We start from the raw sequence: 19101 nt of genomic DNA, 5'->3' as shown, positions 1-19101 counted from the left end.
GCTAGGTGTAAAGAGCAATGCTTTCTACAAAAATATTGCGAGATAGGGGAGCAGGGCTGGGATCGGGGCACCATTTTCAAATAGTGTGTCTGAATGACTCTGAGACTGAGTTTTGACAGGATTAGCAATAACTGTACCGTGGACCAACTATCATGGGTGTAAGTACTTCCATGGGTGAAAGTACGGATGGAGATAGTGAAGAGATGTCTTGGCAGGATGTAACAAGATAGAGAAAAGATAGGAGTAATAGTGGCAACACTTTACAATAAGGTTCATTAATAAACATTAGTTAATAACAATGAGCAATACATTTGTTACAATATTTTTTAATCTTTGTTAATGTTAGTTAATAATTATACAGCTGTTCATTGTCTATTCATGTTAGTGCATTAACTAATGTTAATAAATACAACCTTTGATTTTAATAACGTATTAGTAAATGTTGAAATTAATATTATCTAAGATTAATAAATGCTGAAGAAGTATTGTCCATTCTTAGTTCATGTTAACTAAAGCAGGGGTGCACACTGCGATTTTGGCCACGATTTGGCCATCTGAGACAAATTTTGCAAATCCTAAAAGATTCCTCTGATCCTTGGCTAAAATCTGAAGTGTTTGATCGTTAGTTTGACGTGTTCACCAACAGCCTATTAATGACCATTGTTTAGATGAAGTCAGATAGATTGTCATTCAGAAAGAGAGTGACAGTTAAGCATACGATCACATTTTCCCTCCGACGAAATTCTAGAAGTGTCAGAAGATTTGACAGTCCTGCAGTGTGACTTCTCCTATGACGACCGTCAAATTTTCCTCTTTTTGTTAAGACAAGCCATGACCAAAAGTAACATTAGAGATTTCTTTGTAGCCACCATTTCAATCTTGTGTGTAATGCAGCCCACATCAACGAATGTGTCATTGATTGATGTAAAACTCCGGACAAGTTTTCTTGCGTGCGTCTGCTTTTAACGCATCTTGACTGCCGTACAGTCTGATATTAATGACAACTGAGATCCTATTGTGAAGTGTCTTACAGCGATGATCATGTTCGTACAGTCTGACAAGCAACAATCGCAAAGGACTATTATAAATCGCACAGTGTGCACCCGGCTTAAGGTATTAAATAGTGTTAACTAATGAACCTTATTGTAAAGTGTGTAACGGTCACTTTGTGTTTTTGGGTTAATATGGGGTGAAATGGGAACTGCGCATGTGCGTAGAGTGTCAGTTGTAGATTTGACGGGTGATGAGAGGAGATAACTGCTATACCGCTACTCTTTCTTTTATTTCCTTTTATATTTTGTGACCAGAGTTGGATGTTTGTTTGTATAAGTTACTTTTTCTCACTCGATCCCCATGAATGCGGACGAGTGTGACGTTTAAGTAATTGTATTAAACACGGGGAAAATACGCCATCTCTCGTCTTTCGTGCATCTTTTCCTCCGACACCTATTGTTTTTTTCTTTCTGGGCCACATCCCAACTTTGCGTTACAAGTGTTACCATAATAGCTCTGGAAGTTCAACACTAGGTTTGGAGCTGGGTGACATGAGCAAAACAACTAAGGCCTGCAAAGACAAGTGTGAGTAAAGAGGATGAAGAAACGGAATGGAAAGTAATGATAACATTCAAAAGAGAACTGTGCATTTTCACCTGTTCAGGGGTCATATAATGGTACATGCACTTTTACAAGTTGATTGTACTGAAATGTGTGTTGGCAGTGCCTGTACTCAACCATCATAAAATGATAAAAATCCATCCATTGTTTTTTTTTATCTTCTTATATGTTTTCCCCCATCTCAAATCAAGCTGTTCAATTTTGTGACGTCACAAAATCGATGCCCCTCCCACGATTGTTGATTGACAGCAGCGTTTCAACACAGACCCGCCCTCGCTCGTGAGCGGCGCGGTCATTGTTGATACGCTGGAGCACTGTCTATGAGCAGAATGGCGTCTAAGCGATTGTGGTGTTCTGTTCTTGGGTGTAATAACAAACACAGCAGTCATTTTGATGTTCCTAAATCCGAACCGCTGAAGACGCAGTGGCTGAGTTTGTTTTCGAAGGGAATATTCCCCACGATCAACGTCAATGCTTTCATGTTTGCGCGAATCATTTCACACACCAGACTGCTTTACAAACGAGGGTCAGTAACGTTATAAAGCTGGTTTTGCTAAGAAGCTGTTCCTGAAAAAAGGATCGGTACCAACTATTCGTGTTCCTGCTGCACCTCCAGAATAACTGAAGTGAGTGTAACACTTTATTAACCTTTATATTATTATTTAAATTAATCTTTGCAAATCGCTAGCACGCTTCACAATGAATGTGGCTGTTTACACTCAGGGTACATTACGGCATGTTTTCTATGTACGACGTTCTCAATATAATTCATAATCCCACGTTTATAATGAACAACGCGTTATGGTTATTGTGTTATTAAAACTGTGTACGCAGTATGCACAGAACAGAGGGGCGGGGTGAGCAAAGCTCATTATCATTTAAAGACGCATGCACTTAAACGGCGTGCTGAAAACAGCTGTTTTTGACCAGGTAAAATTAGTGTTTTCTTACAATACTAATGAAAATTTTTAATTAAAGTATATTACAAGCTTTTAATTTAGACCCTAAAGAATCATATTAGCTTGTACAAAAATGGCATTATATGACCCCTTTAAAGATGACAAAAGATATTGAAAAAGAAATGGGTAAAATCAAGTTTGCCAAATCCTTAAGCAACAAGAGGTTACTGATTATTGTGAAAGAAAAACTGCAAAGAGATAAGTTCCTACGTGCAGAAATGCTGAATGGATAGAGAATCAATGTTCATATCCCAGGAAATGCAGTGAAGCTTAAAGGTGTTATTTATGATATACCTTTGACAATGACGATGGGTGAGATAATACAGGAAGCAAACGGAGGTAAAGTGATGAAAGCTTCAAGATTACAAACGCTAAGAAATGGGGTGAAAAAGGATAGCCTGTCAGTGCTCATTGAGTTTGAAAAAGTTATTGCCAAGAAAATAAGAATGGGTTATTTGAGTTATGACCTTATGGAGTTTATCCCAACCCCAATGAGATGTTTTAAGTGCCAAAGAATGGGACTCACTGCAAGGCAATGCAAAGGAAAGTTAAGATGTGTTGGATGTGGAGGGGATCAAGAGTATGGTAAATGTGGTAAAGATGCAAATGTGAGATGCTGCAACTGTCGTGATGAACACACAAACACACAAAGTACAAAATAATAAATCAAGTGTCTTGTGCTAATGCAGTTAAAAAAGTTAAGGAAATTGAGCTAGCCAGATTCAATGATACTCATGTAGAAAGTAAAATAAGTCAGCCTGTAAGAAGACGTTCAATCAAGATTCCATGTCATAAAGCAAATCAGAAGATTATAAAGGTTATATAAATTTTAAAAAGATTATAATGAGTATACACTGATTGTGGAAAAAATCAGCTTTGTTGCATTCATCTGTAAGACTGTGAATGTGGCAATGCAGCATCAGAGGAAAAGTGACAGAATATATATATAACATTCATTAAGGATACTCTAGCATATAGAAGAGTAAATGTACCAGATGAATATGAATGTATAATAATGGCAATATTATACCAGAGGAAACATAAAACTGGTAAATTTTTGCAATCTGTGTAAGAAGTTATCAATGCAAATATTTCAAGACATTGTACCAAGTGTTGACAGAAGAGAAATATGGTGTGAAGACTTTAATGCTCATAATAATCTATGGGGAAGTGAACATACAGATATGAATGGAGAAGTATTTAAAGAATTAATGAATGAGAGATCACTTGTCTGTCTTAATGATGGAAGTAGTACTAGGGTAGATGTTATAAGAAATTCAATATCATGCCTGGACATTACTTTAGTCTCTGGAAAAATGAGGCACGAAAATAATAAAGTGCATGGAGACAGTTCTGCTACTCTGTTGGTAGAGAAATAGTTCTGGATGACGTTTGGTCAATGATTAAAAAGATGGGTGGGAAAAGAATATCTATTAAAATCCCAGTGCTGATGACAAATAAGGAGAAAGCAGATCTTTTGGGTTAAAAGTTTGCAAGCATACATAGTGGACGTCATTTAGATGAAATATACATAAAGAAGATAAAAGAAGTTCCCTTTCAGTCACTCACATTCGACATAATGTCGGCGTGACGACGTAATTGGGATCACTTCAGGGAAACCTATCATCTTCGAGTGTCTACAGAACGAGCCAATGAACGTTGATGTGCGTGAAACACGTCACGTGCCCTGCCCCGCAGCGCAGGTATAAACAGGAAGCGGGCGCATGCACACATTGCCTTTCACTTCGGAGCCGAGCTTCTGGTTGACTTCAGAGTTCTACAAGACTGCCAAAAACTCTTCTAAGAAGATTCCCGTCTTGTGTTGGTGTGATGGTGCGATCAGTGGTGGCCGCGAGCACTGCAGCTCACAACTGCTGTTTTCGCAGCACTATAGTGTGTGTGTGTGTGTGTGTCGGTTCGGTGGGCATTCCCCCTGTGTGTATTACACAACGCGGCTACCCCTGGGTGCCTCAGCACAAGAGAGTTTTTTTCTGTTTTTTTTTATTTTACTAAAGAGCAACACAAGCGTGACCCTGCGTCCTTTTCAGACCAGGGTGCATGACCAGGGTGATCTGAGGATTACCGTGAGGGCTTCCCCGCCGAGACAACCTCCGCGGGCCCCTCACGCCTCACAAGCGCTGCTGCCGTCGGAGCCCTTTAGTGAACGTCTTGGTCCTCCTCCTGGACGACCAACCGTTTCCTTTGGGGCTCCAGCTGACGATCAGATGTCGATCGCAGCATCGGAGGGGGAGCTTCAGTCCTCTGGAGATCCTGAGATCCAACTCTCACGTGATCCTGAGACCCCAAGGTTCCTACCACTCCCTTCCGGGACCAGGTGGTGAACCTGCAAGCGCTGCCTTCGGAGGAGGCAGACCCAGCCCTGGCTTTTCTCTGTCCCGTTTGCGCTCTGCGTCTGTACGTGGACAGAACGCAAAGCCTCATGACCTCAGATCAGCTCTTCGTCTGTTACGGAGGCCAGCAGAAGGGGAAGGCTGTCTCCAAGCAGAGGATGGCCCACTGGATAGTGGATTATCCAGTTCACTAGAAGATATAACTATAATATCTTCTTTATGTATATTTAATCTAAATGACTTCCACTATGTATGCTTGCAAACTTCTTAATGGCCTTAGAGAAAAGTGGTTTTACAGCTCCAGGACAAGATCAATCATATTATGCTATGTTTAGACAATTAGATGAAGTCTTGGAAATTGTATTATGTCTGTTTATTAAAATATGGAGTGAAGGAATATTGCCTGAAAAAGGTAGCTGGAAAAGTGACTTGATATTGCCTTTTAGTACGCCTGGCAAAAACCCAGACAATGCAGGAAATTAGAGGCCAAAAGCGTCTAACATCTCACATGTGTAAATGGATGTAAAAGGTAATGGTTAATAGACTAGCAGTCTTTTTATTTAGAACAAAAAGGATTGATTAATGCACATCAAAGTGGTTTTCGTAAAGGTAGGTCTACAATAGATGCCTTGGTGAAAATTAGGCGGAGAAAGCTATTAGCATGGAAGAGGTCATGGCTATAGCATACTTTGATATTGAGAAAGCCTATGACTCAATGTGAAGAGCAGGACTACTGATTAAACTACATAATATGGGTATTGGCAGGAAGATGTACAACTGGATTTTAGACTTCTTATCTAATCGGACATTCCGTATTAAAGTTGGAGATGCTGTATCCAATAATTTTGATATAGAAAATGGTATACCTCAAGGTAGTACTATTAGCCCAATTCTGTTTAACATTATGATAAATTATATCTTTAAGAATGCTGGTACAGGTATTGGATCGTCACTTTATGCAGATGAGGCTATATGGAAAAGAGTGACAAATATTAGACATCATTAATGTAATAAGAATAATAAGAATAATATTCAGATTGCTATAATAAAAAGTTGAAAGTTGGTAATTTGACTGGAGGTTTAAGATGTCAGTTGATAAATCATGTTACATGCTCTTTACCAGAAAGAGAAGGTTAAGAAATATACAGCCTAAACCTACAGCCTTATATTGTCAAAGTATTGAAAAGTTAATAAAGTTAAATATCTAGGGTTATGTTTGATGAGAAATGTTTATGGACGACACATGTAAAAACAGATTGAAACAAAATGCAATAAACTATTAAACCTTATGAGATTTCCGCAGATTAGAACGCAGATAAACAGTCACTACTAGATATCTATAGGGTCTTAGGTGACCTAAGGTGAATGTGAGACTGTCAGATGATTCCTTACTATATTATGGGGCACCAGCAAAGGAATTTCACCATAACAATAAAGAACAATCATGGAAGATTGTTGACTGAAATAGAATTGTATAAATTGTAGGAAGTTCATCATCTGATCAATCCAAAGGATTTAGTGAGATTCTGGCGAGCTTGTAAAAGCCTCTGACTATTAAAACAAGAATGACACAGTTTGCAATGCAATTAATTTATTCACAAAAAGATATTCACAGATTTATACAACACTGACTAAATACTACCAAGGAAAATGACTAAACTACTTAGAAAATGTAATCAATAATCAAACAAAAACTACAAACTACGTTACAGTTAACATTACAGACGTTACAGTTTTTCACAATTGCTAAGACACATTTCTTGAAACCTTTACCCATTTTCTCACAACATTAAACACAAAATCCAAATTTTTCAAAGTAAACTCACAAAACCATCGACTCTTCTGGCAAAGTCAAACAACTGCTTCAAAACCATTTTACCCATACTCAAAATCAAACAATGCTTGCAGATCATACACACGAGTCAATAAAATAAGCACTACAGATCATTCATTAGACACAATGTCAAAAAATGGAAAACACAGCATCCAGAATGTTACAGAAAAAAATATTGTATACAGTAAACAATTTTTGCAATTACATAAAAAGTATAGAAATTGCAACTGAGTAAGGTGAATATATTGTATACTGTATTCGCTGTAAGTATAGTATTGTACTGAATATTGAATAGTAGGCCTATTGAATGTCTGTATATTCAGCACTTGCAGACTGTAAAAATACTGCAGTCAAACTGCAAAAGCCAAAAAGGTCCAATAAAACTCTAAATGAAAAGCATGTTACGGTACACTCAAATACTGTAAGTTGTGCAACTGCAAAATCAAGGTCAATGAGAGATTGATTCTGCTTCAGCATCATGTCTTCCTGGTGGCTCTGGCCTTAGGACTTTGTCCACATCACAGGCAATGTTGTCTCTTGTCAGAGGAAGGGAAAAACCTTCTAGTCTGACACATCCAGACTTGACAACACTGTCCACACCGTGCTCTTTCTCGTCCTCGTCCTCGTCCTCATCCTCTTCCTTCTCTTACACATACTCTTCCTCCTCTCCCTCTCAGATTGTTTCCATCTATTGTTCATATCATCAGTGCACCTGTGTCACCTGTACACTCTGAACTGGCTCATTTTCACACAGTTGGGTTTGATCACATCATTAGAAATAAGTGTGAACAATTTTGAATCATTGTGTGTAAACATTGACAACTGTGTTGTAGTTGTGTTAAACTTTTGCCTCTTGTGTTTAGTGTTTTGTGATACAAATGTATCACAGTGCGATATGTGTTTTAATGGGTGAGAATGTGTTTAGAGTTTTGCAAAAAAAAGTGCATGAGATTTGCAAACAGTGTCTAACTGCCTGAACTTGTTTAAGGTTTTGCAGAAATGGTGATTTATGCGAAAAATTGGTTTTGGCTATGGAGAATTTGGTTCAGAGAATGGAGTTTAGAGTTTTAGCAATTCAGAAAAACTGTAACAAAATTAATGCCAAGTAGATGTGCAACGGATTGGACGAAGAAATTAATGGGTAATTAGCAGTCTATGTGGGAGTCAATTGTGGTCTTTCTGGATGCTGGTATGAAATAGTAAATAAGACTCTACAAAAATATCAATCTCATATAGCAACAACCTAATGCCAAACCTTAGGAAGAGGTTTGGTTAGCTTATATTTACATTCCACGTGGTCGGGTTATTAGTCTGGCGATGGGGGATGTCTTAAACTGGTATTGTTCCGCTCGCAGTGGGATTATACTGGATCACTTTCCAACAGTTACAGAGCTGCACCGAGTGTTGCGGGTTCGCTGCTGGTCCTTGGGTAATCCGGAGAACTGTAGGTCAGGCGGTGGTCGATCCGGGGGATCCTTTGCAGACTGGAGGTTAAAACGGCAAGAGTCGTGCAGGAAATTTGTTTTGGGCAAGTAAAAAGATACCTGCATCAGTAACAATCACACACTTTTGTCCCTTGCACTAGAGTTTAACAATCATGTGGCCAATGGAACAAAATAATTATTATAGCGGTTGTATCTAAACCTCGGAGTGCTGTAATGCAGACCAGATGGAAGTGGTTCGAATTCTAGATAGAGTCACCCAGATGTCCAATTCTGTGTCAGTGGGTGAGATTACATTGGCTGTTATTCCAGGTGTGGTTTCCACTGTGTGTGCACAGTTCCCTGAACGAATAAGGAGACGTATAGGACATGTTCCTTAAAGTTTTCCTGTCCATTTTTGCGGTTTCAAGCCAATGTGTGTATAGAGATTTTATTTCTCTTGGGGCCCTTCTTTGTTCTTACTGTGCTCTAGCCAGAACTGGTTTGGTGGCCTTGGGCACTCCCATGGTCATTCACACCTTGGTCTCAGGCATGGAGGGCCGAGGTGAACAATGGCAACTGGTGATTAGATTAGCCTGTAATCAATGGGTTGTTGATGCTGTCCCCATCTGGCAGTCCTGATTACAATAGTCCTTTAGTTGTTGTTTAGGGTCCTATCACATCCTTCTGTCTTCTTAAATCACAGTCAAGTCAAGTCACCTTTATTTATATAGTGCTTTTTACAATACAGATTGCATCAAAGCAGCTTCACAGTGATAACATGAAAATAATACAACAAAGTTTGTTTCTAGAAGACAATTGCGTCATCGTCCACCCTAAGTAAGGCAGATCAATAATATTGTTGAATATTAAATGTCCCCAACTAAGCAAGCCAAAAGCAAAGGCAACATAAGCAAGGAACCAAATCTCCATCAGGTGACAGAATGGAGAAACAAAATCTTAGGAGAACCCAGGCTCAGTCAGGGGCCAGTTCTCCTCTGGCCAACGAGCGAACAGTGTATGATTATGATCCAGGCAGCATTACAGGTCAGAAGTCAGACTGGTTGTGTCGATGAGGCCTTCACAGGGCTGATGAGGCTGGCACTTCAGGGATGCGTCATGGATTGGTCCAGGTGCAGGTCCACCATCTGATCTGGATACGGCCGGGATCCAGCTGACTTCATTAAACAGGGAGGGACTGGTTGACACTTCAGGACTGCGTTGTCATCGTGTCCAGGCGCAGGTCCTTCATCGGATCTGGATACGGCCTGGATCCGGCGGACTGTGGTAAACCTCGGATAAACAGAGAGACTAATATTAGCGTAGATGCCATCCTTCTTCTGATGCAACAAGTACATCAGGATTTATGGGGAGTGTTCCCGGTTCGGGCTGACCTAATCTATGCAGCCTAACATTGAATTATAGAAGTCTATAATGTGTTATGTGTATGCTAGGTCAAAGAGATGTGTTTTTAGCCTAGATTTGAACTGACAGAGTGTGTCTGCTTCCCGGACAATTTTAGGAAGATTGTTCCAAAGTTTTGGTGCTAAATAGGAATAGGATCTACCGCCAGCAGTCGATTTTGATATTCTAGTTATTATCAACTGGCCGGAATTTTGAGATTGCAATAGACGTGAAGGACTTAATGCGTTAAGGGCTCGCTCAAGTAAATGGGTGCTAAACCATTTAGTGCTTTGTAAGTGATCAGCAATATTTTAAAATGTATACAATGTTTAATAGGGAGCCAATGCAGTGTTGACAGAACCGGGCTAATATGGTCATACTTCCTGGTTCTGGTAAGAACTCTAGCAGCTGCATTTTGGACCAGCTGTAGTTTGTTTATTAAGTGTACAGGGCAACCACCCATAATAGCATTACAATAGTCTAGCCTTGATGTCATGAACGCATGAACTAATTGTTCTGCATTTTTTTATTAAGAGCATATGACGTAATTTAGATATGTTTTTAAGATGAAAGAATGCGGTTTTACAGATGCTAGACGTGACTTTCAAATGAAAGATTGGTATCAAAGAGCACACCCAGGTTCCTAACCGACGACGAGGACTTGACAGAGCAGCCATCAAGTGTTTGACAGTATTCTAGATTATTACGTGAGGAAGTTTTTTGTCCAATAATTAGAATCTCTGTTTTTTTGTTGTTGTTTTTTTCAGAATTAAGTAGTAGGAAGTTGCTAGTCATCCAGTTTTTTATATCAGCTATGCTGTTACGTCCCTGTGTTGCGTGTGTTTTGTTTTTGTTTCTCTCCCCGCTTCTCTTGTCTACTTTCACTTCTTAGGTACCCGTGATTGGTCCGGTAATCTGTCAATTATCATCAGCGCTGACGTCATCAATCATCTCTGTCGCCAATGGGAAAAGACCACCTCGGATAAAAGGTGGATAAAATGGCCTGGCAGCAGAATACAGGGTTTTTAGTCGTTTTCGCGGATCTGTTTGAATGGGGATCGTTTTGACAATGTTGTCAGTAGACGGAAAACTAAAAGGAAAAACTTCTCCGTTTTAAGCATATCGTTGCCGTGTAAATGTACCCTAAGTGTCCCCAACTAAGCAAGCCAAAAGCCAAAGGCAACGGCAACAAAGGCGACAGTGGCAAGGAACCAAAACTCCATTAGGTGACAGAAAGGAGAAGAAAAAAAATCTTGGGAGAAACCAGGATCAGTCAGGGGATAATGATATTATCCTGTAAATATTATATTATATATAATAAATATTGTAATATGTTGGCTTTCTTCTTCATTTATGTTTTTCTTTCTTCAGATTTTTTTTTAAGAAAATTAAAAACTTTAACCCGGAAAGTTTCTGAAATTTGGCTGATTTTGACATGGAAAATCAAATGTGTTTATGTCTGAGAACCTTTTATACATATACTTAACTGCAGACACTGAAATGACATACACTGTATGGTGCAGTACAAATATATTTGACTGTCCCTTATTTTCTATAAAGCGTCACATGTATGTTCAGTTTCTGTCTTGTCTGTATTAGTTCTCTCATTAGTCACTATGGTTTCTAATTAAAGTCTTGATAGTCACTATGGTTTCTAATTAGTTAAGTCTTGTCAGCTGTTCCCGTTCAGTGTCCTCATTTACTGTGTATACCAAATACTCCCTCTTCTGTTCAGTCCATTGTCGGTTATTGCTATTGCACACTGTCTCGCCTATTGGCTGTTACTTAGTTTATAATAAATCCTATGTTACCCTTCAATGATCTTCGTCAATTAATCTATGAATAATGAATACGAGGGTATATTAAACAACTACATTCTGAAAAACTCTTAAAACTACATTTCCTGACACAATAACAGTAGTATTTTTAAATTACGCAGGTTTTCTCGTCTGCTATTGACGCTTGCTGGTTGGTGCGAGGTGCAATCTGGGATAATACTTGGGCAGCGAATGATAATGTTTCACAAGTCTACAAGAACAAGTACAGACAAGAACGCATATTGAGAAACGGCCCATCACTGCTGAGACATCATCAGAGCTGTCACAGCTGTTCCTAGTGCTCATTTTATTTCAGTATATTAAAAAAAACATCTTAATTAAAAAATTATAAAAAAAATGCACAGATAAATCATTTTCTAATAAATACTGTAATAATCAGTTTCCAAAATAAGGATTGTCAATTTTGATTTCACTGTGACTTTAAGTGCCCAAAATGTCCACGTTTTTGCTGCCACTGTAGATTTTACCTATACAAACATCTTAGGAAACTGCATATAATTTTGCTTGTGGAGAGCCTGTCTGCCTCTCTGCCTGCTGTGAGTGTGTTTGTTTGCTTCGTTGCTGTAAGCTCCGTCTTAGCCTTGTATTTCTTTGTTTTGAACCATCATTTACTACCATTTCTAGTTGTTTATACTACTACATTTTACCCAACATCTCAGATTAACCTGACATCGCTAGCTTCTGTTATTAGTACTACTAGCACAAAACGCTAGTAATTCGCTAGCCTGTTAACGCGCCACCCGTGCGCTCAGCTATTTTTATTTATTTATTTTTCTCTCGCGCGTCTGCGCCTTTGAGTTCATAAAAGCTCAGGTGGGTAAGAATCACAACAAACACGGTGAGTAATGTCTTGTCCTGTTATTGTCACCTGCACTTCATGTCACATGTTTAGCATAGACTTCTCTGTCGGCAATATAGGATTTATATGTGATAAATGTAAGGAGACAGTTAGGTTGACAGAGAAGATTTCAGAATTAGAAACACGCATCCAAACTTTAATTGAGGATAGTAAGAGTGCTAGTGCTTTAGATGTTTTGGATGCGCATAGCATAGTGAACACTTTACATGAGTCGGTTCTGGCTGAAGTAGAGCCTGTGCAGCCGGGCAAATGGGTGACAGTGAGGGATCGCTCTAGTCGCGGATCTAAAAACCACTCTTCCGTTCCGATTACCATAACAAATCGATTTGCCCCGCTCAGTGAAACACCTACTGAGAATGATTGTGCCCTAGTTATTGGCAATTCTATTACACGGAACGTGAAAATAGAGACACCAACCACCATAGTCACATGTCTGCCGGGAGCCAGAGCGCCTGACATCAAAGCAAATTTAAAAGTGCTGGCTAATGCTAATCGTAAATTCTCTAAGATCATTATTCATGTCGGCACTAATGATGTTCGACTCCGCCAGTCGGAGATCACCAAAATTATTATTAAAGAGGTGTGTGAACTTGCAAGTACGATGTCAAGGACTGTAATTTGCTCTGGCCCCCTTCCTGTTCGCAGGAGTGATGAGATAGTTGGTAGATTGTGTTCGCTTAACGGTTGGCTGTCTAAGTGGTGTCCGCTTAATAATATAGAATTCATAGACAATTGGAAAAGTTTTTGGGGCAAACCTGACCTGTTGAAAAGAGATGGTATTCATCCCTCCTGGAATGGTGCTGCTCTTCTCTCTAGTAATATGGCTCATAGTCTTAGAGCTCAAACATGACAATCTGGGGCTCAGGTCAGGAAGCAGACAGACTGGCTAAACCGACCGTCTGCTAGCGGCCTCGCGTCACCAAGGTCAGATAAATCACATCACATAGAGCCTCTTTCACCTAGCTATCATCATATAGAAACTGTGTCTGTTCCCCGAACTTGGAAATCCAAAAAACGTTTAAACCCATCTAAGGTTACAAATTTAATTGATGTTCAACAAATAAAAAACAGCTATAATACAGATGAGCAAATGCTAAAGCTTGGGTTGCTGAATATTCGATCGCTTACTTCAAAAGCACTCGTTGTTAATGATATGATTTCAGATAAAAACCTAGATGTGCTGTGTTTGACAGAAACCTGGCTAAAACCAAATGATTACATTACTTTAAATGAATCAACCCCACAAGATTACTCTTATAAACATGAGCCTCGTCTGAAACGCAAAGGGGGTGGTGTTGCTGTAATTTATAGTAATAGTTTCAAAACCACTAAGAAATCAAGTTTTAAATATAATTCTTTTGAAGCATTGGTGCTTAATGTAAAAATATATAGTGTAACGATAAATCACGTTTGAGATTTGTGCTGGCTATATACAGGCCACCAGGGCACCATACAGACTTTATCAAAGAATTTGCGGACTTTCTATCAGAATTAATATTGACTGCAGATAAAGTACTAATTGTTGGTGATTTTAATATACACATCGATAATGAAAAAGATGTATTGGGATTGGCATTTAAAGACATTGTAAATTCAATTGGAGTTAGACAACACGTGTCAGGACCTACTCATCGTCGTAATCATACTCTAGATCTAATATTATCACACGGAATAGATGTTGATGCCGTTGAAATTCTGCAGCAGAGCGATGACATCTCAGATCATTACCTAGTCTCGTGTAATTTGCATTTAGCCAAGGCTGCAAAGCCGACTCCGTGTTTCAAATATGTGAGACCTATCACTTCTGCTACTAAAGATTGCTTTATTAATAATCTTCCTGATCAGTTTCATCATCTCAGCATCCCAGATAGCTTAGAAGAACTAGATATTACAACAGAAACGTTTAACTCTCTCTTTTCCAGCACTTTAGACACAGTTGCTCCGTTGCGCTTAAAGAAGATTAAAGAAAATAGTCCAACGCCGTGGTACAACGAGCACACTCAGGCACTCAAGAGAGCAGCCAGAAAAATGGAGCGCAAATGGAAGAACTAGAGGTATTTCGCATTTCATGGAAGGAGAGCTCAATTACTTACAGAGAGGCTTTAAAAGCTGCTAGATCTGCTTATTTTTCAACCCTATTAGAAGAAAATAAACATAATCCTAGGTATTTATTTGAAACGGTGGCTAAACTAACGAAAAATAAAGCTTCAAGCCCAGAAGTTTCCAAGCAACACAGCAGTAATGATTTTATGAACTTCTTCACTTATAAAATTGATAATATCAGGGAGAAGATTATAACTATGCAACCGCCCACTACAGTATCGCATCAGGCAGTGCATTGTAGTCTCCCTGAGGAAAAATTTGATTCATTCGTTGCTATAGGAGAGGAAGAATTTACTAAACTCGTTAAATCATCTAAATCGACAACATGTTAGACCCTATACCAACTAAGCTACTGAAAGAGATGCTTCCAGAGGTCCTAGATCCTCTTCTTAATATCATTAATTCATCTTTGTCTCTAGGATACGTACCAAAAAACTTTAAGCTGGCTATGATTAAACCGCTTGTTAAAAAAACGCAACTTGATCCTACAGAATTAGTCAATTACAGGCCGATCTCGAATCTACCTTTTCTGTCAAAGATATTAGAAAAGGCAGTATCCTCACAACTGTGTTTCTTTCTTGAAAGAAATGATATCTGCGAGGATTTCCAGTCCGGATTTAGACCGTACCATAGTACCGAGACAGCTCTCGTTAGAGTCACAAATGATTTGCTCTTATCATCCGATCGTGGTTGTGTCTCTCTATTAGTGTTACTCGATCTTAGTGCTGCATTTGACACCATTGACCACAACATTCTTTTAAATAGATTAGAACATTATGTTGGCATTACGGGAAATGCACTAGCATGGTTTAAATCTTACTTATCTGACCGCTATCAGTTTGTAGCAGTAAATGATGAGATGTCTCATCGATCACAAGTTCAGTATGGCGTACCACAAGGCTCAGTACTAGGACCGCTGCTGTTCACTCTGTACATGCTACCATTAGGAGATATCATTAGGAAACATGGAATTAGCTTTCACTGTTATGCTGACGATACTCAGCTGTATATTTCTTCAAAACCTAACGAAACTTACCAATTCACAAAATTAACGGAATGCATAGCTGATATAAAAAATTGGATGACTCGTAATTTCCTACTTCTAAATTCTGAAAAAACAGAGTTTCTAATTATTGGACAAAAAACTTCCTCACGTAATAACCTAGAATACTGTCTAACACTCGATGGCTGCTCTGTTAAGTCTTCGTCGTCGGTTAGGAACCTGGGTGTGCTCTTTGATACCAATCTTTCATTTGAAAGTCACGTGTCTAGTATCTGTAAAACTGCATTTTTCCATCTTAAAAATATATCTAAATTACGCCATATGCTCTCATTGACAAATGCGGAACAATTAGTTCATGCGTTCATGACCTCAAGGCTAGATTATTGTAATGCTCTACTGGGTGGTTGCCCTGCACGCTTAATAAACAAACTACAGCTGATTCAAAACGCAGCAGCTCGAGTTCTTACTAGAACCAGGAAGTATGACCATATTAGCCCAGTTCTGTCAAAACTGCATTGGCTCCCTATTAAACATCGCATAAATTTTAAAATATTGCTGATCACGTACAAAGCACTAAATGGTTTAGCTCCGCAGTACTTGAGTGAGCTCTTAACGCATTATAGTCCGTCACGTCTATTGCGAACTCAAAATTCCGGCCAGTTACTAATACCTAGAATATCAAAATCGACTGCTGGCGGTAGATCCTTTTCCTATTTAGCACCAAAACTCTGGAACAGTCTTCCTACCATTGTCCGGGAAGCAGACACACTCTGTCAGTTCAAAGCCAGATTAAAGACACATCTCTTTGACCTAGCATTCACATAATACATTATAGACTTCTATAATTTAATGTTAGGCTGCATAGATTAGGTCAGCCGGAGCCGGGAACACTTCCCATAAATCCTGATGTACTCGTTACATCATGAGAAGAATGGCATCTACGCTAATTTTAGTGTCTGTGTTTATCCCGAGGTTTTCCTGCAGCCTGCCGGATCCAGGCCGTATCCAGATCTGACGAAGGACCTTCGCCTGGACTGATGACAACGCAGTGCTGAAGTGCCAACTAGTCTCTCCCTATGGAGGATCCCTCTACCACTATACAGATAAGACGTTGTCGGGAAAATTCGTTTCACGTTCCTACCCCAAAGCAACAAAATAAAATAAAATTATTTATCAAAATTTATAAGGAAAGACAAGTACTTTGTTTAGGCTTGGCTTGTAGGGAATTCCAAACCTGCGTATTTTCAAACGCACATAACTATAGAACCCTTTCTAAATGCGCATGTGAACGCCATCAGCGTTTCTCACAGGTTCGCGTTTAAAGTCTGTGTAGAGGGAATGGTGTCGTCTTAGCAGCCCAAAACAACAAATGATCGTTGCGACGGAAGCAAATCAATCAAAACTAACTTTAGATGGAAAATAACTTAACTCTGCTATAAAGCCAAAACAATCTCTGTTACCTTAAATTATACGCTTATCTCTGTAAAGCTGCTTTGAAACAATCTACATTGTTAAAAGCACTATATAAATGAAGATGACTTGACTTGACTTGACTTGTAGCAGGGCCCCTCATACAAGCGAGAGAACAACGGCATCTGAAACTACTGCAAACATGCAATGCAGCATTGCCTGCTTATCTTGCTTACAGAGTTTGCTGTGATTCACCTGGAAGCAGAGCGCTGTCTCCACCGGTGAAGGTCAATGATGAGCTGATAATAATAACGAGCCAATCTGTTGCCTCACAGTTCATGCTGATATTAATCAGATGAGACACTCACTGGCTCTATTGGGAAACCCAATTCTGAATAGCCTTCTTACTTTTGAAGTTAGGTTATGTGGGTATTTAGATTGGTCTAGCACTACACTGCACTACATTTAAATTTCTGATAATTTGGAACAAATCTCTTATGGACACAAACTTTTTTTTCCACTATGTGGAAATCATATTATATAATATTATATCAACAAACACTCATGAACAAACTCCTTGTCTAAATGACTCGCATACTGACTGATAGAAAACTAGTGAGACAGATAGCTGAACAGACATTATAGCATCAGCTTCTCTTATGACCCTCTGAATAAGGCCACATCCACACGAAGACAGATCTTTCCCTATCCAATCTTTTTTTTTCTCGTTCAAAAATTTGTCTCGTTCTCGTCTCAATAATTTGTCAATAAGAAATACCTGAGTATTTTTACCAAGAACTTTATTGAACAATATAAACAACCATGAATGACCTGATACAAAATATGAAATGCCTAATCAGACAACAGGCAAGCACCATAGCATAAGAAAGAAAATATGAATAAATAAAGAAGTAAAATATGAATGCCTTTATTGTCATTGCACTGCTGTACAACGGAATTCTTAAGTGCAACTCCTTGTGGTAAAATTAACACACAAGCACAATACAAAACACTTAGTAAAGGTAACACAACATACAACTCAACATAGCGGCAAGAAATAGAAAATAAGCAGTAGAAAGAATATTGCACAATCCCATGTGTATAAACAGTCAATGTATTGCACAGTCCCATAAGCAATGTATATTGCACAGTCCATACTTAGTTAATTTAATATTATGAGTTTAGTACTTTTATGGCACTTGGATAAAAACTGTTCGTAAGTCTAGAGGTGCGGGGCCAAATTGACCTGTAGCGCCTCCCAGAAGACAGCAGTGTGAACAGTCCTGGATTATGCGTGCTGCACAAGACAGACATCTGGCTCTGTGTATATCAGTCAGTGAGGGAAGCTGTGTCCTTATAATGATCTGTGTTGACTTCCTGACTCTCTCCCGAGCCTTTTTATCAGCCATAGTGCAGCTTTTAAACCACACCAGGATGCCGTAGGTGATGATGCTCTCCACAGAACACTTGTAAAAAGAAAGCAACAGTTCCTTCCACAGATTGACTCTCCCCAGTGTCCTCAAAAAGTACAGTCGCTGCTGTGCTTTTTTCACAAGGGCCTTGGTATAAACAGACCATGTGAGGTCCTGAGAGATGCATGTTCAGGAATTTAAAATCACTGACCCTCTCCACAATGTCCTCTTTGATGTAAAGAGGGGTAGGTTCCTCCCTCTTCCTCCTAAAATCTATCGCCAACTCCTTTGTTTTTGAGGAGTTGAGTGCCAGATTGTTGTCAGAGCACCAGACAGTGAATTTTTGGACTTCATCTCTGTTTGCAGACTCGTCGTTCTGATATATCAATCCCACTACAGTAGTGTCGTCAGCAAACTTAATGATTATGTTGCTATCATAGATTGGTGTACAGTCGTGGGTAAATGTGGTGTATAGCAGAGGACTCCGTACACAGCCCTGGGGGACCCCAGTGCTGAGGGTCAGGGCTGAGGACCCTTACGAAAAAGAAGTTTATTCTAGTGTGCTATTAGTATACTTCTTTTAAAATAAAAAATAAAAAAGTATACTTTCAGTCTACTTTTTATGTACTTCTCAGAAATATACTTTATGTAGTACCCAGAAATATACTTCAATTTGCACTTAAGTATACTTGACTTATACTGACAGAAGTATTCTTGGCTTGTACTTGTGTTTACTGTTTTGATTGAGTAGCTTATTAAATACTTTTTTTAAAAACATAATATTACACACTGTCTTATAAACTAACATGTTCATATTTATATAGTAACAAGCTTTGGAATAGCTTATAGAGTAAATAAAATAAGCATGGAACTGAATAGATCTTGTACACAGC

General features: G+C 39.0%; 1 protein-coding gene across 1 annotated transcript in view; it reads right to left on the bottom strand.

The window, feature by feature from the left end:
• col25a1 (collagen type XXV alpha 1 chain) overlaps positions 1 to 19101 on the bottom strand; it is a gene marked incomplete at its 3' end in the record, with an annotated part of 949643 nt that overhangs the window by 683836 nt on the left and 246706 nt on the right. The gene's annotated exons all lie outside the window — the stretch shown is intronic.

Source organism: Scardinius erythrophthalmus, assembly GCF_964197995.2.
Source record: "Scardinius erythrophthalmus genome assembly, chromosome: 2".
NCBI classification, from domain to species: domain Eukaryota; kingdom Metazoa; phylum Chordata; class Actinopteri; order Cypriniformes; family Leuciscidae; genus Scardinius; species Scardinius erythrophthalmus.
The sequence above is the reverse complement of the archived record's forward strand: the minus strand, read 5'-3'. Positions and strand labels throughout refer to the sequence as shown.